At 44.4% G+C, this 18,896-nt stretch overlaps 24 non-coding genes across 24 annotated transcripts; all 24 read left to right on the forward strand.

The window, feature by feature from the left end:
- The first annotated feature begins 911 nt into the window (after positions 1-911).
- On the forward strand, positions 912-1,027 carry LOC134104428 (U5 spliceosomal RNA). The gene has a single exon (XR_009941844.1). It is a non-coding gene; the product is annotated as a U5 spliceosomal RNA (small nuclear RNA).
- A 623-nt stretch (positions 1,028-1,650) lies between these two features.
- On the forward strand, positions 1,651-1,841 carry LOC134104286 (U2 spliceosomal RNA). The gene has a single exon (XR_009941723.1). It is a non-coding gene; the product is annotated as a U2 spliceosomal RNA (small nuclear RNA).
- Positions 1,842-2,099: 258 nt separating this feature from the next.
- On the forward strand, positions 2,100-2,263 carry LOC134105055 (U1 spliceosomal RNA). Its single transcript, XR_009942409.1, has one exon. It is a non-coding gene; the product is annotated as a U1 spliceosomal RNA (small nuclear RNA).
- A 1,048-nt stretch (positions 2,264-3,311) lies between these two features.
- On the forward strand, positions 3,312-3,427 carry LOC134104429 (U5 spliceosomal RNA). The gene has a single exon (XR_009941845.1). It is a non-coding gene; the product is annotated as a U5 spliceosomal RNA (small nuclear RNA).
- Positions 3,428-4,050: 623 nt separating this feature from the next.
- Positions 4,051-4,241, forward strand: LOC134104287 (U2 spliceosomal RNA). The gene has a single exon (XR_009941724.1). It is a non-coding gene; the product is annotated as a U2 spliceosomal RNA (small nuclear RNA).
- A 258-nt stretch (positions 4,242-4,499) lies between these two features.
- On the forward strand, positions 4,500-4,663 carry LOC134105056 (U1 spliceosomal RNA). Its single transcript, XR_009942410.1, has one exon. It is a non-coding gene; the product is annotated as a U1 spliceosomal RNA (small nuclear RNA).
- A 1,048-nt stretch (positions 4,664-5,711) lies between these two features.
- LOC134104430 (U5 spliceosomal RNA) lies at positions 5,712-5,827 on the forward strand. Its single transcript, XR_009941846.1, has one exon. It is a non-coding gene; the product is annotated as a U5 spliceosomal RNA (small nuclear RNA).
- Positions 5,828-6,406: 579 nt separating this feature from the next.
- On the forward strand, positions 6,407-6,597 carry LOC134104288 (U2 spliceosomal RNA). The gene has a single exon (XR_009941725.1). It is a non-coding gene; the product is annotated as a U2 spliceosomal RNA (small nuclear RNA).
- Positions 6,598-6,855: 258 nt separating this feature from the next.
- Positions 6,856-7,019, forward strand: LOC134105057 (U1 spliceosomal RNA). Its single transcript, XR_009942411.1, has one exon. It is a non-coding gene; the product is annotated as a U1 spliceosomal RNA (small nuclear RNA).
- Positions 7,020-8,067: 1,048 nt separating this feature from the next.
- LOC134104431 (U5 spliceosomal RNA) lies at positions 8,068-8,183 on the forward strand. Its single transcript, XR_009941847.1, has one exon. It is a non-coding gene; the product is annotated as a U5 spliceosomal RNA (small nuclear RNA).
- Positions 8,184-8,718: 535 nt separating this feature from the next.
- LOC134104289 (U2 spliceosomal RNA) lies at positions 8,719-8,909 on the forward strand. The gene has a single exon (XR_009941726.1). It is a non-coding gene; the product is annotated as a U2 spliceosomal RNA (small nuclear RNA).
- A 259-nt stretch (positions 8,910-9,168) lies between these two features.
- Positions 9,169-9,332, forward strand: LOC134105060 (U1 spliceosomal RNA). Its single transcript, XR_009942413.1, has one exon. It is a non-coding gene; the product is annotated as a U1 spliceosomal RNA (small nuclear RNA).
- A 1,052-nt stretch (positions 9,333-10,384) lies between these two features.
- Positions 10,385-10,500, forward strand: LOC134104432 (U5 spliceosomal RNA). Its single transcript, XR_009941848.1, has one exon. It is a non-coding gene; the product is annotated as a U5 spliceosomal RNA (small nuclear RNA).
- Positions 10,501-10,990: 490 nt separating this feature from the next.
- Positions 10,991-11,181, forward strand: LOC134104290 (U2 spliceosomal RNA). Its single transcript, XR_009941727.1, has one exon. It is a non-coding gene; the product is annotated as a U2 spliceosomal RNA (small nuclear RNA).
- Positions 11,182-11,440: 259 nt separating this feature from the next.
- Positions 11,441-11,604, forward strand: LOC134105061 (U1 spliceosomal RNA). Its single transcript, XR_009942414.1, has one exon. It is a non-coding gene; the product is annotated as a U1 spliceosomal RNA (small nuclear RNA).
- A 758-nt stretch (positions 11,605-12,362) lies between these two features.
- On the forward strand, positions 12,363-12,478 carry LOC134104433 (U5 spliceosomal RNA). The gene has a single exon (XR_009941849.1). It is a non-coding gene; the product is annotated as a U5 spliceosomal RNA (small nuclear RNA).
- Positions 12,479-13,057: 579 nt separating this feature from the next.
- Positions 13,058-13,248, forward strand: LOC134104255 (U2 spliceosomal RNA). The gene has a single exon (XR_009941695.1). It is a non-coding gene; the product is annotated as a U2 spliceosomal RNA (small nuclear RNA).
- A 259-nt stretch (positions 13,249-13,507) lies between these two features.
- LOC134104247 (U1 spliceosomal RNA) lies at positions 13,508-13,673 on the forward strand. Its single transcript, XR_009941688.1, has one exon. It is a non-coding gene; the product is annotated as a U1 spliceosomal RNA (small nuclear RNA).
- Positions 13,674-14,725: 1,052 nt separating this feature from the next.
- Positions 14,726-14,841, forward strand: LOC134104435 (U5 spliceosomal RNA). Its single transcript, XR_009941850.1, has one exon. It is a non-coding gene; the product is annotated as a U5 spliceosomal RNA (small nuclear RNA).
- Positions 14,842-15,420: 579 nt separating this feature from the next.
- Positions 15,421-15,611, forward strand: LOC134104291 (U2 spliceosomal RNA). Its single transcript, XR_009941728.1, has one exon. It is a non-coding gene; the product is annotated as a U2 spliceosomal RNA (small nuclear RNA).
- Positions 15,612-15,870: 259 nt separating this feature from the next.
- Positions 15,871-16,034, forward strand: LOC134105062 (U1 spliceosomal RNA). Its single transcript, XR_009942415.1, has one exon. It is a non-coding gene; the product is annotated as a U1 spliceosomal RNA (small nuclear RNA).
- A 1,052-nt stretch (positions 16,035-17,086) lies between these two features.
- On the forward strand, positions 17,087-17,202 carry LOC134104437 (U5 spliceosomal RNA). Its single transcript, XR_009941852.1, has one exon. It is a non-coding gene; the product is annotated as a U5 spliceosomal RNA (small nuclear RNA).
- A 535-nt stretch (positions 17,203-17,737) lies between these two features.
- LOC134104292 (U2 spliceosomal RNA) lies at positions 17,738-17,928 on the forward strand. The gene has a single exon (XR_009941729.1). It is a non-coding gene; the product is annotated as a U2 spliceosomal RNA (small nuclear RNA).
- A 259-nt stretch (positions 17,929-18,187) lies between these two features.
- On the forward strand, positions 18,188-18,351 carry LOC134105063 (U1 spliceosomal RNA). The gene has a single exon (XR_009942416.1). It is a non-coding gene; the product is annotated as a U1 spliceosomal RNA (small nuclear RNA).
- Positions 18,352-18,896: the final 545 nt, after the last annotated feature.

Genomic DNA, 18,896 nt, shown 5'->3' on the forward strand with positions numbered 1-18,896 from the left:
GTTTGAATTAACAGTAAACCAACAACATTTCAGGAGGGCCTTACAATTTTTGATTGAAAAAAAATCAATGACTTTTGAGGTTTGTTTTTGGGTGATTCCATTTTCGGACAGAGGTGCCTGAAAGTGAAATCACTGTCTGAATTCAAAGTGAATTCAACAAGAGTTCATCAGGAGCTTGCACGTGTGTGCTCGTGTGCATGCTCTACCCATGGTGGCCCTGAGCTTGTGTGTGAAGTTTGCAGAGTGCGGCTGTCAGTCCAAGAATTTGTGAAACCGACCACTACAAACCGGGAAATGAGTTTGGATTTTGCCTGCAACTCTGTCTTGGTTGGTGCTGGGCTGCTGAAATTTGGACCAGCTCCTCCCGGGGCCCTCAGGGGGGCCACTGTAGATTTTGGGCCCAATAGGAGGTTCCCCTGGGGAAGCTCCCATTGACTCCCATTCAGTCCGAGTGTGTGTGTGTGCGTGCACGTGTGTACTTGCGTGCATGCTCTTCCCGTGGTGGCCCTGAGCCTGTGTGTGAAGTTTTCAGAGTGTTTTTGTGGTAGTTGGGGACTGCGTCCGCACTCTCCACTGATATTAGTGTCAAAGAAAAACCAGTGCTTTTAACTTGCACACATCTCTTTGAACTACTGTTGGTCCCCAAGATTGAGCTTCTTTGCCAACAATGGACCTGTTTACTCACCACTGGAGTGTTAAATCACTGAATGATTGTCTGAATTCACAGTAAACCAACAACATTTCAGGAGGGCCTTACAATTTTTGATTGAAAAGAAATCATAGATTTTTTGAGGAAAGGGGGCTGGGAAATGGGTTAGGCTTTGGACACCCGCAGCTCAACCACTCCCTACCGCAAGAGGGATTACTTGTTCCACAGGGATATAGGGCTGCCTTTCACCTGATTGTGCTACTGACTTTGGTTTCTCTTCAATACGCATAAGTCTTTCGCCTTTTACTAAAGACTTCCGTGGAGAGGAACAACAATGAGTTGACCTTATTTTTTGCCAGGCTCTGCTATTTGGCTAAGCCTCATGTACTTGTAAGAAAAATAAATTAGTAGGATGGAAGAGCCTGTCATTTGAGTAAACTTATTCCTGGAGTCTCTGGTTGAGCTTTGGATCAAGTCTCAAATTACTGTCTGAATTTAGAGTGAAATCAAGATTTAGACAGGAGCTTACACTTTTGATTGCAAAAAAACCGAATGATTTTTGAGGGCTGTTTGGGGTTAGTTCCATTTTTAGACAGAGGTGCCTAAAAGTGAAATCACTCTCTGAATTATAAGTGAATTCAACAAGAGTTCATCAAGAGCTTACACTTTTGATTGGAAGGAATCAACAAGAGTTCATCAAGAGCTTACACTTTTGATTGGAAGGAACCAACAAGAGTTCATCAAGAGCTTACACTTTTGATTGGAAGGAACCAACAAGAGTTCATCAAGAGCTTACACTTTTGATTGGAAGGAATCAACAAGAGTTCATCAAGAGCTTACACTTTTGATTGGAAGGAAATCAAAGATTTTTAAGAATACAGGCTGCGTGGGGAGTGGGATGTTAAGTAACAGGCGACTGCCACGCCCATTTGTATGAGCCGCACCCTGACATTTGAGAGATGCGCTAGTCCGTTGGGTCTGGAGGCAAACATTCATGTGTCATCGCTTCTCGGCCTTTTGGCTAAGATCAAGTGTAGTATCTGTTCTTATCAGTTTAATATCTGATATGTCCTCTATATGAGGACTACATATTAAGCCGATTTTTAGCTCTGGGAGATGAAAAAGGGGCTTGCTCTGCTCACTCCAAGCATTGACCCGGTATTGCAGCACTTCCGGGAACGGTGCAACCTTTATCTTGTGAAAAAATAACTGGTGACCCAATTCATTGGTGTAGTCTAGGTAGTTGGTTTGCCTCTGTGTACAAGTCTCAACTGGCTGAGACTTTTGGCAAGCAACTGATATGTTTACTCATCAATTGTGCCTTTATTTTGCATTTCACACTGATCACTGATTTTAAATTCACTGATCTGTGAGGACGGTGCCATCTGGGAACCGTCACCCCAAGTGCTCTGTTTGGGAATACCACTCCTGTCTCTGTCACTACCAACTTATACTTACCTGGCAGGGGAGATACCATGATCACAAAGGTGGTTCACCCAGGGCGAGGCTCAGCCATTGCACTCCGGCTGTGTTGACCACTGCGAATTCCTCAAATGTGGGAATCTCGACTGCATAATTTGTGGTAGTGGGGGACTGCGTCCGCGCTCTCCCCTGATATTAGTGTCAAAGAAAAACCAGTGCTTTCCACTTGGACACATCTCTTTCAACTACTGTTGATCCCCAAGATTGAGCCTCTTTGCCAACAATGGACCAGTATACTCACCACTGGAGTGTTAAACCACTGAGTGATTGTCTGAATTAACAGTAAACCAACAACATTTCAGGAGGGCCTTACAATTTTTGATTGAAAAAAAATCAATGACTTTTGAGGTTTGTTTTTGGGTGATTCCATTTTCGGACAGAGGTGCCTGAAAGTGAAATCACTGTCTGAATTCAAAGTGAATTCAACAAGAGTTCATCAGGAGCTTGCACGTGTGTGCTCGTGTGCATGCTCTACCCATGGTGGCCCTGAGCTTGTGTGTGAAGTTTGCAGAGTGCGGCTGTCAGTCCAAGAATTTGTGAAACCGACCACTACAAACCGGGAAATGAGTTTGGATTTTGCCTGCAACTCTGTCTTGGTTGGTGCTGGGCTGCTGAAATTTGGACCAGCTCCTCCCGGGGCCCTCAGGGGGGCCACTGTAGATTTTGGGCCCAATAGGAGGTTCCCCTGGGGAAGCTCCCATTGACTCCCATTCAGTCCGAGTGTGTGTGTGTGCGTGCACGTGTGTACTTGCGTGCATGCTCTTCCCGTGGTGGCCCTGAGCCTGTGTGTGAAGTTTTCAGAGTGTTTTTGTGGTAGTTGGGGACTGCGTCCGCACTCTCCACTGATATTAGTGTCAAAGAAAAACCAGTGCTTTTAACTTGCACACATCTCTTTGAACTACTGTTGGTCCCCAAGATTGAGCTTCTTTGCCAACAATGGACCTGTTTACTCACCACTGGAGTGTTAAATCACTGAATGATTGTCTGAATTCACAGTAAACCAACAACATTTCAGGAGGGCCTTACAATTTTTGATTGAAAAGAAATCATAGATTTTTTGAGGAAAGGGGGCTGGGAAATGGGTTAGGCTTTGGACACCCGCAGCTCAACCACTCCCTACCGCAAGAGGGATTACTTGTTCCACAGGGATATAGGGCTGCCTTTCACCTGATTGTGCTACTGACTTTGGTTTCTCTTCAATACGCATAAGTCTTTCGCCTTTTACTAAAGACTTCCGTGGAGAGGAACAACAATGAGTTGACCTTATTTTTTGCCAGGCTCTGCTATTTGGCTAAGCCTCATGTACTTGTAAGAAAAATAAATTAGTAGGATGGAAGAGCCTGTCATTTGAGTAAACTTATTCCTGGAGTCTCTGGTTGAGCTTTGGATCAAGTCTCAAATTACTGTCTGAATTTAGAGTGAAATCAAGATTTAGGCAGGAGCTTACACTTTTGATTGCAAAAAAACCGAATGATTTTTGAGGGCTGTTTGGGGTTAGTTCCATTTTTAGACAGAGGTGCCTAAAAGTGAAATCACTCTCTGAATTATAAGTGAATTCAACAAGAGTTCATCAAGAGCTTACACTTTTGATTGGAAGGAATCAACAAGAGTTCATCAAGAGCTTACACTTTTGATTGGAAGGAACCAACAAGAGTTCATCAAGAGCTTACACTTTTGATTGGAAGGAACCAACAAGAGTTCATCAAGAGCTTACACTTTTGATTGGAAGGAATCAACAAGAGTTCATCAAGAGCTTACACTTTTGATTGGAAGGAAATCAAAGATTTTTAAGAATACAGGCTGCGTGGGGAGTGGGATGTTAAGTAACAGGCGACTGCCACGCCCATTTGTATGAGCCGCACCCTGACATTTGAGAGATGCGCTAGTCCGTTGGGTCTGGAGGCAAACATTCATGTGTCATCGCTTCTCGGCCTTTTGGCTAAGATCAAGTGTAGTATCTGTTCTTATCAGTTTAATATCTGATATGTCCTCTATATGAGGACTACATATTAAGCCGATTTTTAGCTCTGGGAGATGAAAAAGGGGCTTGCTCTGCTCACTCCAAGCATTGACCCGGTATTGCAGCACTTCCGGGAACGGTGCAACCTTTATCTTGTGAAAAAATAACTGGTGACCCAATTCATTGGTGTAGTCTAGGTAGTTGGTTTGCCTCTGTGTACAAGTCTCAACTGGCTGAGACTTTTGGCAAGCAACTGATATGTTTACTCATCAATTGTGCCTTTATTTTGCATTTCACACTGATCACTGATTTTAAATTCACTGATCTGTGAGGACGGTGCCATCTGGGAACCGTCACCCCAAGTGCTCTGTTTGGGAATACCACTCCTGTCTCTGTCACTACCAACTTATACTTACCTGGCAGGGGAGATACCATGATCACAAAGGTGGTTCACCCAGGGCGAGGCTCAGCCATTGCACTCCGGCTGTGTTGACCACTGCGAATTCCTCAAATGTGGGAATCTCGACTGCATAATTTGTGGTAGTGGGGGACTGCGTCCGCGCTCTCCCCTGATATTAGTGTCAAAGAAAAACCAGTGCTTTCCACTTGGACACATCTCTTTCAACTACTGTTGATCCCCAAGATTGAGCCTCTTTGCCAACAATGGACCAGTATACTCACCACTGGAGTGTTAAACCACTGAGTGATTGTCTGAATTAACAGTAAACCAACAACATTTCAGGAGGGCCTTACAATTTTTGATTGAAAAAAAATCAATGACTTTTGAGGTTTGTTTTTGGGTGATTCCATTTTCGGACAGAGGTGCCTGAAAGTGAAATCACTGTCTGAATTCAAAGTGAATTCAACAAGAGTTCATCAGGAGCTTGCACGTGTGTGCTCGTGTGCATGCTCTACCCATGGTGGCCCTGAGCTTGTGTGTGAAGTTTGCAGAGTGCGGCTGTCAGTCCAAGAATTTGTGAAACCGACCACTACAAACCGGGAAATGAGTTTGGATTTTGCCTGCAACTCTGTCTTGGTTGGTGCTGGGCTGCTGAAATTTGGACCAGCTCCTCCCGGGGCCCTCAGGGGGGCCACTGTAGATTTTGGGCCCAATAGGAGGTTCCCCTGGGGAAGCTCCCATTGACTCCCATTCAGTCCGAGTGTGTGTGTGTGCGTGCACGTGTGTACTTGCGTGCATGCTCTTCCCGTGGTGGCCCTGAGCCTGTGTGTGAAGTTTTCAGAGTGTTTTTGTGGTAGTTGGGGACTGCGTCCGCACTCTCCACTGATATTAGTGTCAAAGAAAAACCAGTGCTTTTAACTTGCACACATCTCTTTGAACTACTGTTGAGCCCCAAGATTGAGCTTCTTTGCCAACAATGGACCTGTTTACTCACCACTGGAGTGTTAAATCACTGAATGATTGTCTGAATTCACAGTAAACCAACAACATTTCAGGAGGGCCTTACAATTTTTGATTGAAAAGAAATCATAGATTTTTTGAGGAAAGGGGGCTGGGAAATGGGTTAGGCTTTGGACACCCGCAGCTCAACCACTCCCTACCGCAAGAGGGATTACTTGTTCCACAGGGATATAGGGCTGCCTTTCACCTGATTGTGCTACTGACTTTGGTTTCTCTTCAATACGCATAAGTCTTTCGCCTTTTACTAAAGACTTCCGTGGAGAGGAACAACAATGAGTTGACCTTATTTTTTGCCAGGCTCTGCTATTTGGCTAAGCCTCATGTACTTGTAAGAAAAATAAATTAGTAGGATGGAAGAGCCTGTCATTTGAGTAAACTTATTCCTGGAGTCTCTGGTTGAGCTTTGGATCAAGTCTCAAATTACTGTCTGAATTTAGAGTGAAATCAAGATTTAGGCAGGAGCTTACACTTTTGATTGCAAAAAAACCGAATGATTTTTGAGGGCTGTTTGGGGTTAGTTCCATTTTTAGACAGAGGTGCCTAAAAGTGAAATCACTCTCTGAATTATAAGTGAATTCAACAAGAGTTCATCAAGAGCTTACACTTTTGATTGGAAGGAATCAACAAGAGTTCATCAAGAGCTTACACTTTTGATTGGAAGGAACCAACAAGAGTTCATCAAGAGCTTACACTTTTGATTGGAAGGAATCAACAAGAGTTCATCAAGAGCTTACACTTTTGATTGGAAGGAAATCAAAGATTTTTAAGAATACAGGCTGCGTGGGGAGTGGGATGTTAAGTAACAGGCGACTGCCACGCCCATTTGTATGAGCCGCACCCTGACATTTGAGAGATGCGCTAGTCCGTTGGGTCTGGAGGCAAACATTCATGTGTCATCGCTTCTCGGCCTTTTGGCTAAGATCAAGTGTAGTATCTGTTCTTATCAGTTTAATATCTGATATGTCCTCTATATGAGGACTACATATTAAGCCGATTTTTAGCTCTGGGAGATGAAAAAGGGGCTTGCTCTGCTCACTCCAAGCATTGACCCGGTATTGCAGCACTTCCGGGAACGGTGCAACCTTTATCTTGTGAAAAAATAACTGGTGACCCAATTCATTGGTGTAGTCTAGGTAGTTGGTTTGCCTCTGTGTACAAGTCTCAACTGGCTGAGACTTTTGGCAAGCAACTGATATGTTTACTCATCAATTGTGCCTTTATTTTGCATTTCACACTGATCACTGATTTTAAATTCACTGATCTGTGAGGACGGTGCCATCTGGGAACCGTCACCCCAAGTGCTCTGTTTGGGAATACCACTCCTGTCTCTGTCACTACCAACTTATACTTACCTGGCAGGGGAGATACCATGATCACAAAGGTGGTTCACCCAGGGCGAGGCTCAGCCATTGCACTCCGGCTGTGTTGACCACTGCGAATTCCTCAAATGTGGGAATCTCGACTGCATAATTTGTGGTAGTGGGGGACTGCGTCCGCGCTCTCCCCTGATATTAGTGTCAAAGAAAAACCAGTGCTTTCCACTTGGACACATCTCTTTCAACTACTGTTGATCCCCAAGATTGAGCCTCTTTGCCAACAATGGACCAGTATACTCACCACTGGAGTGTTAAACCACTGAGTGATTGTCTGAATTAACAGTAAACCAACAACATTTCAGGAGGGCCTTACAATTTTTGATTGAAAAAAAATCAATGACTTTTGAGGTTTGTTTTTGGGTGATTCCATTTTCGGACAGAGGTGCCTGAAAGTGAAATCACTGTCTGAATTCAAAGTGAATTCAACAAGAGTTCATCAGGAGCTTGCACGTGTGTGCTCGTGTGCATGCTCTACCCATGGTGGCCCTGAGCTTGTGTGTGAAGTTTGCAGAGTGCGGCTGTCAGTCCAAGAATTTGTGAAACCGACCACTACAAACCGGGAAATGAGTTTGGATTTTGCCTGCAACTCTGTCTTGGTTGGTGCTGGGCTGCTGAAATTTGGACCAGCTCCTCCCGGGGCCCTCAGGGGGGCCACTGTAGATTTTGGGCCCAATAGGAGGTTCCCCTGGGGAAGCTCCCATTGACTCCCATTCAGTCCGAGTGTGTGTGTGTGCGTGCACGTGTGTACTTGCGTGCATGCTCTTCCCGTGGTGGCCCTGAGCCTGTGTGTGAAGTTTTCAGAGTGTTTTTGTGGTAGTTGGGGACTGCGTCCGCACTCTCCACTGATATTAGTGTCAAAGAAAAACCAGTGCTTTTAACTTGCACACATCTCTTTGAACTACTGTTGGTCCCCAAGATTGAGCTTCTTTGCCAACAATGGACCTGTTTACTCACCACTGGAGTGTTAAATCACTGAATGATTGTCTGAATTCACAGTAAACCAACAACATTTCAGGAGGGCCTTACAATTTTTGATTGAAAAGAAATCATAGATTTTTTGAGGAAAGGGGGCTGGGAAATGGGTTAGGCTTTGGACACCCGCAGCTCAACCACTCCCTACCGCAAGAGGGATTACTTGTTCCACAGGGATATAGGGCTGCCTTTCACCTGATTGTGCTACTGACTTTGGTTTCTCTTCAATACGCATAAGTCTTTCGCCTTTTACTAAAGACTTCCGTGGAGAGGAACAACAATGAGTTGACCTTATTTTTTGCCAGGCTCTGCTATTTGGCTAAGCCTCATGTACTTGTAAGAAAAAGAAATTAGTAGGATGGAAGAGCCTGTCATTTGAGTAAACTTATTCCTGGAGTCTCTGGTTGAGCTTTGGATCAAGTCTCAAATTACTGTCTGAATTTAGAGTGAAATCAAGATTTAGGCAGGAGCTTACACTTTTGATTGCAAAAAAACCGAATGATTTTTGAGGGCTGTTTGGGGTTAGTTCCATTTTTAGACAGAGGTGCCTAAAAGTGAAATCACTCTCTGAATTATAAGTGAATTCAACAAGAGTTCATCAAGAGCTTACACTTTTGATTGGAAGGAATCAACAAGAGTTCATCAAGAGCTTACAATTTTGATTGGAAGGAATCAACAAGAGTTCATCAAGAGCTTACACTTTTGATTGGAAGGAAATCAAAGATTTTTAAGAATACAGGCTGCGTGGGGAGTGGGATGTTAAGTAACAGGCGACTGCCACGCCCATTTGTATGAGCCGCACCCCGACATTTGAGAGATGCGCTAGTCCGTTGGGTCTGGAGGCAAACATTCATGTGTCATCGCTTCTCGGCCTTTTGGCTAAGATCAAGTGTAGTATCTGTTCTTATCAGTTTAATATCTGATATGTCCTCTATATGAGGACTACATATTAAGCCGATTTTTAGCTCTGGGAGATGAAAAAGGGGCTTGCTCTGCTCACTCCAAGCATTGACCCGGTATTGCAGCACTTCCGGGAACGGTGCAACCTTTATCTTGTGAAAAAAATAACTGGTGACCCAATTCATTGGTGTAGTCTAGGTAGTTGGTTTGCCTCTGTGTACAAGTCTCAACTGGCTGAGACTTTTGGCAAGCAACTGATATGTTTACTCATCAATTGTGCCTTTATTTTGCATTTCACACTGATCACTGATTTTAAATTCACTGATCTGTGAGGACGGTGCCATCTGGGAACCGTCACCCCAAGTGCTCTGTTTGGGAATACCACTCCTGTCTCTGTCACTACCAACTTATACTTACCTGGCAGGGGAGATACCATGATCACAAAGGTGGTTCACCCAGGGCGAGGCTCAGCCATTGCACTCCGGCTGTGTTGACCACTGCGAATTCCTCAAATGTGGGAATCTCGACTGCATAATTTGTGGTAGTGGGGGACTGCGTCCGCGCTCTCCCCTGATATTAGTGTCAAAGAAAAACCAGTGCTTTCCACTTGGACACATCTCTTTCAACTACTGTTGGTCCCCAAGATTGAGCCTCTTTGCCAACAATGGACCAGTATACTCACCACTGGAGTGTTAAACCACTGAGTGATTGTCTGAATTAACAGTAAACCAACAACATTTCAGGAGGGCCTTACAATTTTTGATTGAAAAAAAATCAATGACTTTTGAGGTTTGTTTTTGGGTGATTCCATTTTCGGACAGAGGTGCCTGAAAGTGAAATCACTGTCTGAATTCAAAGTGAATTCAACAAGAGTTCATCAGGAGCTTGCACGTGTGTGCTCGTGTGCATGCTCTACCCATGGTGGCCCTGAGCTTGTGTGTGAAGTTTGCAGAGTGCGGCTGTCAGTCCAAGAATTTGTGAAACCGACCACTACAAACCGGGAAATGAGTTTGGATTTTGCCTGCAACTCTGTCTTGGTTGGTGCTGGGCTGCTGAAATTTGGACCAGCTCCTCCCGGGGCCCTCAGGGGGGCCACTGTAGATTTTGGGCCCAATAGGAGGTTCCCCTGGGGAAGCTCCCATTGACTCCCATTCAGTCCGAGTGTGTGTGTGTGTGTGCGTGCACGTGTGTACTTGCGTGCATGCTCTTCCCGTGGTGGCCCTGAGCCTGTGTGTGAAGTTTTCAGAGTGTTTTTGTGGTAGTTGGGGACTGCGTCCGCACTCTCCACTGATATTAGTGTCAAAGAAAAACCAGTGCTTTTAACTTGCACACATCTCTTTGAACTACTGTTGGTCCCCAAGATTGAGCTTCTTTGCCAACAATGGACCTGTTTACTCACCACTGGAGTGTTAAATCACTGAATGATTGTCTGAATTCACAGTAAACCAACAACATTTCAGGAGGGCCTTACAATTTTTGATTGAAAAGAAATCATAGATTTTTTGAGGAAAGGGGGCTGGGAAATGGGTTAGGCTTTGGACACCCGCAGCTCAACCACTCCCTACCGCAAGAGGGATTACTTGTTCCACAGGGATATAGGGCTGCCTTTCACCTGATTGTGCTACTGACTTTGGTTTCTCTTCAATACGCATAAGTCTTTCGCCTTTTACTAAAGACTTCCGTGGAGAGGAACAACAATGAGTTGACCTTATTTTTTGCCAGGCTCTGCTATTTGGCTAAGCCTCATGTACTTGTAAGAAAAAGAAATTAGTACGATGGAAGAGCCTGTCATTTGAGTAAACTTATTCCTGGAGTCTCTGGTTGAGCTTTGGATCAAGTCTCAAATTACTGTCTGAATTTAGAGTGAAATCAAGATTTAGGCAGGAGCTTACACTTTTTATTGCAAAAAAACGAATCATTTTTGAGGGCTGTTTGGGGTTAGTTCCATTTTTAGACAGAGGTGCCTAAAAGTGAAATCACTCTCTGAATTATAAGTGAATTCAACAAGAGTTAATCAAGAGCTTACACTTTTGATTGGAAGGAATCAACAAGAGTTCATCAAGAGCTTACACTTTTGATTGGAAGGAAATCAAAGATTTTTAAGAATACAGGCTGCGTGGGGAGTGGGATGTTAAGTAACAGGCGACTGCCACGCCCATTTGTATGAGCCGCACCCCGACATTTGAGAGATGCGCTAGTCCGTTGGGTCTGGAGGCAAACATTCATGTGTCATCGCTTCTCGGCCTTTTGGCTAAGATCAAGTGTAGTATCTGTTCTTATCAGTTTAATATCTGATATGTCCTCTATATGAGGACTACATATTAAGCCGATTTTTAGCTCTGGGAGATGAAAAAGGGGCTTGCTCTGCTCACTCCAAGCATTGACCCGGTATTGCAGCACTTCCGGGAACGGTGCAACCTTTATCTTGTGAAAAAAATAACTGGTGACCCAATTCATTGGTGTAGTCTAGGTAGTTGGTTTGCCTCTGTGTACAAGTCTCAACTGGCTGAGACTTTTGGCAAGCAACTGATATGTTTACTCATCAATTGTGCCTTTATTTTGCATTTCACACTGATCACTGATTTTAAATTCACTGATCTGTGAGGACGGTGCCATCTGGGAACCGTCACCCCAAGTGCTCTGTTTGGGAATACCACTCCTGTCTCTGTCACTACCAACTTATACTTACCTGGCAGGGGAGATACCATGATCACAAAGGTGGTTCACCCAGGGCGAGGCTCAGCCATTGCACTCCGGCTGTGTTGACCACTGCGAATTCCTCAAATGTGGGAATCTCGACTGCATAATTTGTGGTAGTGGGGGACTGCGTCCGCGCTCTCCCCTGATATTAGTGTCAAAGAAAAACCAGTGCTTTCCACTTGGACACATCTCTTTCAACTACTGTTGGTCCCCAAGATTGAGCCTCTTTGCCAACAATGGACCAGTATACTCACCACTGGAGTGTTAAACCACTGAGTGATTGTCTGAATTAACAGTAAACCAACAACATTTCAGGAGGGCCTTACAATTTTTGATTGAAAAAAAATCAATGACTTTTGAGGTTTGTTTTTGGGTTATTCCATTTTCGGACAGAGGTGCCTGAAAGTGAAATCACTGTCTGAATTCAAAGTGAATTCAACAAGAGTTCATCAGGAGCTTGCACGTGTGTGCTCGTGTGCATGCTCTACCCATGGTGGCCCTGAGCCTGTGTGTGAAGTTTTCAGAGTGTTTTTGTGGTAGTTGGGGACTGCGTCCGCACTCTCCACTGATATTAGTGTCAAAGAAAAACCAGTGCTTTTAACTTGCACACATCTCTTTGAACTACTGTTGGTCCCCAAGATTGAGCTTCTTTGCCAACAATGGACCTGTTTACTCACCACTGGAGTGTTAAATCACTGAATGATTGTCTGAATTCACAGTAAACCAACAACATTTCAGGAGGGCCTTACAATTTTTGATTGAAAAGAAATCATAGATTTTTTGAGGAAAGGGGGCTGGGAAATGGGTTAGGCTTTGGACACCCGCAGCTCAACCACTCCCTACCGCAAGAGGGATTACTTGTTCCACAGGGATATAGGGCTGCCTTTCACCTGATTGTGCTACTGACTTTGGTTTCTCTTCAATACGCATAAGTCTTTCGCCTTTTACTAAAGACTTCCGTGGAGAGGAACAACAATGAGTTGACCTTATTTTTTGCCAGGCTCTGCTATTTGGCTAAGCCTCATGTACTTGTAAGAAAAATAAATTAGTAGGATGGAAGAGCCTGTCATTTGAGTAAACTTATTCCTGGAGTCTCTGGTTGAGCTTTGGATCAAGTCTCAAATTACTGTCTGAATTTAGAGTGAAATCAAGATTTAGGCAGGAGCTTACACTTTTGATTGCAAAAAAACCGAATGATTTTTGAGGGCTGTTTGGGGTTAGTTCCATTTTTAGACAGAGGTGCCTAAAAGTGAAATCACTCTCTGAATTATAAGTGAATTCAACAAGAGTTCATCAAGAGCTTACACTTTTGATTGGAAGGAATCAACAAGAGTTCATCAAGAGCTTACAATTTTGATTGGAAGGAATCAACAAGAGTTCATCAAGAGCTTACACTTTTGATTGGAAGGAATCAACAAGAGTTCATCAAGAGCTTACACTTTTGATTGGAAGGAAATCAAAGATTTTTAAGAATACAGGCTGCGTGGGGAGTGGGATGTTAAGTAACAGGCGACTGCCACGCCCATTTGTATGAGCCGCACCCCGACATTTGAGAGATGCGCTAGTCCGTTGGGTCTGGAGGCAAACATTCATGTGTCATCGCTTCTCGGCCTTTTGGCTAAGATCAAGTGTAGTATCTGTTCTTATCAGTTTAATATCTGATATGTCCTCTATATGAGGACTACATATTAAGCTGATTTTTAGCTCTGGGAGATGAAAAAGGGGCTTGCTCTGCTCACTCCAAGCATTGACCCGGTATTGCAGCACTTCCGGGAACGGTGCAACCTTTATCTTGTGAAAAAAATAACTGGTGACCCAATTCATTGGTGTAGTCTAGGTAGTTGGTTTGCCTCTGTGTACAAGTCTCAACTGGCTGAGACTTTTGGCAAGCAACTGATATGTTTACTCATCAATTGTGCCTTTATTTTGCATTTCACACTGATCACTGATTTTAAATTCACTGATCTGTGAGGACGGTGCCATCTGGGAACCGTCACCCCAAGTGCTCTGTTTGGGAATACCACTCCTGTCTCTGTCACTACCAACTTATACTTACCTGGCAGGGGAGATACCATGATCACAAAGGTGGTTTTAACCCAGGGCGAGGCTCAGCCATTGCACTCCGGCTGTGTTGACCACTGCGAATTCCTCAAATGTGGGAATCTCGACTGCATAATTTGTGGTAGTGGGGGACTGCGTCCGCGCTCTCCCCTGATATTAGTGTCAAAGAAAAACCAGTGCTTTCCACTTGGACACATCTCTTTCAACTACTGTTGGTCCCCAAGATTGAGCCTCTTTGCCAACAATGGACCAGTATACTCACCACTGGAGTGTTAAACCACTGAGTGATTGTCTGAATTAACAGTAAACCAACAACATTTCAGGAGGGCCTTACAATTTTTGATTGAAAAAAAATCAATGACTTTTGAGGTTTGTTTTTGGGTGATTCCATTTTCGGACAGAGGTGCCTGAAAGTGAAATCACTGTCTGAATTCAAAGTGAATTCAACAAGAGTTCATCAGGAGCTTGCACGTGTGTACTCGTGTGCATGCTCTACCCATGGTGGCCCTGAGCTTGTGTGTGAAGTTTGCAGAGTGCGGCTGTCAGTCCAAGAATTTGTGAAACCGACCACTACAAACCGGGAAATGAGTTTGGATTTTGCCTGCAACTCTGTCTTGGTTGGTGCTGGGCTGCTGAAATTTGGACCAGCTCCTCCCGGGGCCCTCAGGGGGGCCACTGTAGATTTTGGGCCCAATAGGAGGTTCCCCTGGGGAAGCTCCCATTGACTCCCATTCAGTCCGAGTGTGTGTGTGTGTGTGCGTGCACGTGTGTACTTGCGTGCATGCTCTTCCCGTGGTGGCCCTGAGCCTGTGTGTGAAGTTTTCAGAGTGTTTTTGTGGTAGTTGGGGACTGCGTCCGCACTCTCCACTGATATTAGTGTCAAAGAAAAACCAGTGCTTTTAACTTGCACACATCTCTTTGAACTACTGTTGGTCCCCAAGATTGAGCTTCTTTGCCAACAATGGACCTGTTTACTCACCACTGGAGTGTTAAATCACTGAATGATTGTCTGAATTCACAGTAAACCAACAACATTTCAGGAGGGCCTTACAATTTTTGATTGAAAAGAAATCATAGATTTTTTGAGGAAAGGGGGCTGGGAAATGGGTTAGGCTTTGGACACCCGCAGCTCAACCACTCCCTACCGCAAGAGGGATTACTTGTTCCACAGGGATATAGGGCTGCCTTTCACCTGATTGTGCTACTGACTTTGGTTTCTCTTCAATACGCATAAGTCTTTCGCCTTTTACTAAAGACTTCCGTGGAGAGGAACAACAATGAGTTGACCTTATTTTTTGCCAGGCTCTGCTATTTGGCTAAGCCTCATGTACTTGTAAGAAAAATAAATTAGTAGGATGGAAGAGCCTGTCATTTGAGTAAACTTATTCCTGGAGTCTCTGGTTGAGCTTTGGATCAAGTCTCAAATTACTGTCTGAATTTAGAGTGAAATCAAGATTTAGGCAGGAGCTTACACTTTTGATTGCAAAAAAACCGAATGATTTTTGAGGGCTGTTTGGGGTTAGTTCCATTTTTAGACAGAGGTGCCTAAAAGTGAAATCACTCTCTGAATTATAAGTGAATTCAACAAGAGTTCATCAAGAGCTTACACTTTTGATTGGAAGGAATCAACAAGAGTTCATCAAGAGCTTACAATTTTGATTGGAAGGAATCAACAAGAGTTCATCAAGAGCTTACACTTTTGATTGGAAGGAATCAACAAGAGTTCATCAAGAGCTTACACTTTTGATTGGAAGGAAATCAAAGATTTTTAAGAATACAGGCTGCGTGGGGAGTGGGATGTTAAGTAACAGGCGACTGCCACGCCCATTTGTATGAGCCGCACCCCGACATTTGAGAGATGCGCTAGTCCGTTGGGTCTGGAGGCAAACATTCATGTGTCATCGCTTCTCGGCCTTTTGGCTAAGATCAAGTGTAGTATCTGTTCTTATCAGTTTAATATCTGATATGTCCTCTATATGAGGACTACATATTAAGCCGATTTTTAGCTCTGGGAGATGAAAAAGGGGCTTGCTCTGCTCACTCCAAGCATTGACCCGGTATTGCAGCACTTCCGGGAACGGTGCAACCTTTATCTTGTGAAAAAAATAACTGGTGACCCAATTCATTGGTGTAGTCTAGGTAGTTGGTTTGCCTCTGTGTACAAGTCTCAACTGGCTGAGACTTTTGGCAAGCAACTGATATGTTTACTCATCAATTGTGCCTTTATTTTGCATTTCACACTGATCACTGATTTTAAATTCACTGATCTGTGAGGACGGTGCCATCTGGGAACCGTCACCCCAAGTGCTCTGTTTGGGAATACCACTCCTGTCTCTGTCACTACCAACTTATACTTACCTGGCAGGGGAGATACCATGATCACAAAGGTGGTTCACCCAGGGCGAGGCTCAGCCATTGCACTCCGGCTGTGTTGACCACTGCGAATTCCTCAAATGTGGGAATCTCGACTGCATAATTTGTGGTAGTGGGGGACTGCGTCCGCGCTCTCCCCTGATATTAGTGTCAAAGAAAAACCAGTGCTTTCCACTTGGACACATCTCTTTCAACTACTGTTGGTCCCCAAGATTGAGCCTCTTTGCCAACAATGGACCAGTATACTCACCACTGGAGTGTTAAACCACTGAGTGATTGTCTGAATTAACAGTAAACCAACAACATTTCAGGAGGGCCTTACAATTTTTGATTGAAAAAAAATCAATGACTTTTGAGGTTTGTTTTTGGGTGATTCCATTTTCGGACAGAGGTGCCTGAAAGTGAAATCACTGTCTGAATTCAAAGTGAATTCAACAAGAGTTCATCAGGAGCTTGCACGTGTGTGCTCGTGTGCATGCTCTACCCATGGTGGCCCTGAGCTTGTGTGTGAAGTTTGCAGAGTGCGGCTGTCAGTCCAAGAATTTGTGAAACCGACCACTACAAACCGGGAAATGAGTTTGGATTTTGCCTGCAACTCTGTCTTGGTTGGTGCTGGGCTGCTGAAATTTGGACCAGCTCCTCCCGGGGCCCTCAGGGGGGCCACTGTAGATTTTGGGCCCAATAGGAGGTTCCCCTGGGGAAGCTCCCATTGACTCCCATTCAGTCCGAGTGTGTGTGTGTGTGTGCGTGCACGTGTGTACTTGCGTGCATGCTCTTCCCGTGGTGGCCCTGAGCCTGTGTGTGAAGTTTTCAGAGTGTTTTTGTGGTAGTTGGGGACTGCGTCCGCACTCTCCACTGATATTAGTGTCAAAGAAAAACCAGTGCTTTTAACTTGCACACATCTCTTTGAACTACTGTTGGTCCCCAAGATTGAGCTTCTTTGCCAACAATGGACCTGTTTACTCACCACTGGAGTGTTAAATCACTGAATGATTGTCTGAATTCACAGTAAACCAACAACATTTCAGGAGGGCCTTACAATTTTTGATTGAAAAGAAATCATAGATTTTTTGAGGAAAGGGGGCTGGGAAATGGGTTAGGCTTTGGACACCCGCAGCTCAACCACTCCCTACCGCAAGAGGGATTACTTGTTCCACAGGGATATAGGGCTGCCTTTCACCTGATTGTGCTACTGACTTTGGTTTCTCTTCAATACGCATAAGTCTTTCGCCTTTTACTAAAGACTTCCGTGGAGAGGAACAACAATGAGTTGACCTTATTTTTTGCCAGGCTCTGCTATTTGGCTAAGCCTCATGTACTTGTAAGAAAAATAAATTAGTAGGATGGAAGAGCCTGTCATTTGAGTAAACTTATTCCTGGAGTCTCTGGTTGAGCTTTGGATCAAGTCTCAAATTACTGTCTGAATTTAGAGTGAAATCAAGATTTAGGCAGGAGCTTACACTTTTGATTGCAAAAAAACCGAATGATTTTTGAGGGCTGTTTGGGGTTAGTTCCATTTTTAGACAGAGGTGCCTAAAAGTGAAATCACTCTCTGAATTATAAGTGAATTCAACAAGAGTTCATCAAGAGCTTACACTTTTGATTGGAAGGAATCAACAAGAGTTCATCAAGAGCTTACAATTTTGATTGGAAGGAATCAACAAGAGTTCATCAAGAGCTTACACTTTTGATTGGAAGGAAATCAAAGATTTTTAAGAATACAGGCTGCGTGGGGAGTGGGATGTTAAGTAACAGGCGACTGCCACGCCCATTTGTATGAGCCGCACCCCGACATTTGAGAGATGCGCTAGTCCGTTGGGTCTGGAGGCAAACATTCATGTGTCATCGCTTCTCGGCCTTTTGGCTAAGATCAAGTGTAGTATCTGTTCTTATCAGTTTAATATCTGATATGTCCTCTATATGAGGACTACATATTAAGCCGATTTTTAGCTCTGGGAGATGAAAAAGGGGCTTGCTCTGCTCACTCCAAGCATTGACCCGGTATTGCAGCACTTCCGGGAACGGTGCAACCTTTATCTTGTGAAAAAAATAACTGGTGACCCAATTCATTGGTGTAGTCTAGGTAGTTGGTTTGCCTCTGTGTACAAGTCTCAACTGGCTGAGACTTTTGGCAAGCAACTGATATGTTTACTCATCAATTGTGCCTTTATTTTGCATTTCACACTGATCACTGATTTTAAATTCACTGATCTGTGAGGACGGTGCCATCTGGGAACCGTCACCCCAAGTGCTCTGTTTGGGAATACCACTCCTGTCTCTGTCACTACCAACTTATACTTACCTGGCAGGGGAGATACCATGATCACAAAGGTGGTTCACCCAGGGCGAGGCTCAGCCATTGCACTCCGGCTGTGTTGACCACTGCGAATTCCTCAAATGTGGGAATCTCGACTGCATAATTTGTGGTAGTGGGGGACTGCGTCCGCGCTCTCCCCTGATATTAGTGTCAAAGAAAAACCAGTGCTTTCCACTTGGACACATCTCTTTCAACTACTGTTGGTCCCCAAGATTGAGCCTCTTTGCCAACAATGGACCAGTATACTCACCACTGGAGTGTTAAACCACTGAGTGATTGTCTGAATTAACAGTAAACCAACAACATTTCAGGAGGGCCTTACAATTTTTGATTGAAAAAAAATCAATGACTTTTGAGGTTTGTTTTTGGGTGATTCCATTTTCGGACAGAGGTGCCTGAAAGTGAAATCACTGTCTGAATTCAAAGTGAATTCAACAAGAGTTCATCAGGAGCTTGCACGTGTGTGCTCGTGTGCATGCTCTACCCATGGTGGCCCTGAGCTTGTGTGTGAAGTTTGCAGAGTGCGGCTGTCAGTCCAAGAATTTGTGAAACCGACCACTACAAACCGGGAAATGAGTTTGGATTTTGCCTGCAACTCTGTCTTGGTTGGTGCTGGGCTGCTGAAATTTGGACCAGCTCCTCCCGGGGCCCTCAGGGGGGCCACTGTAGATTTTGGGCCCAATAGG

Source organism: Pungitius pungitius, chromosome 14 (assembly GCF_949316345.1).
Source record: "Pungitius pungitius chromosome 14, fPunPun2.1, whole genome shotgun sequence".
Classification (NCBI taxonomy): domain Eukaryota; kingdom Metazoa; phylum Chordata; class Actinopteri; order Perciformes; family Gasterosteidae; genus Pungitius; species Pungitius pungitius.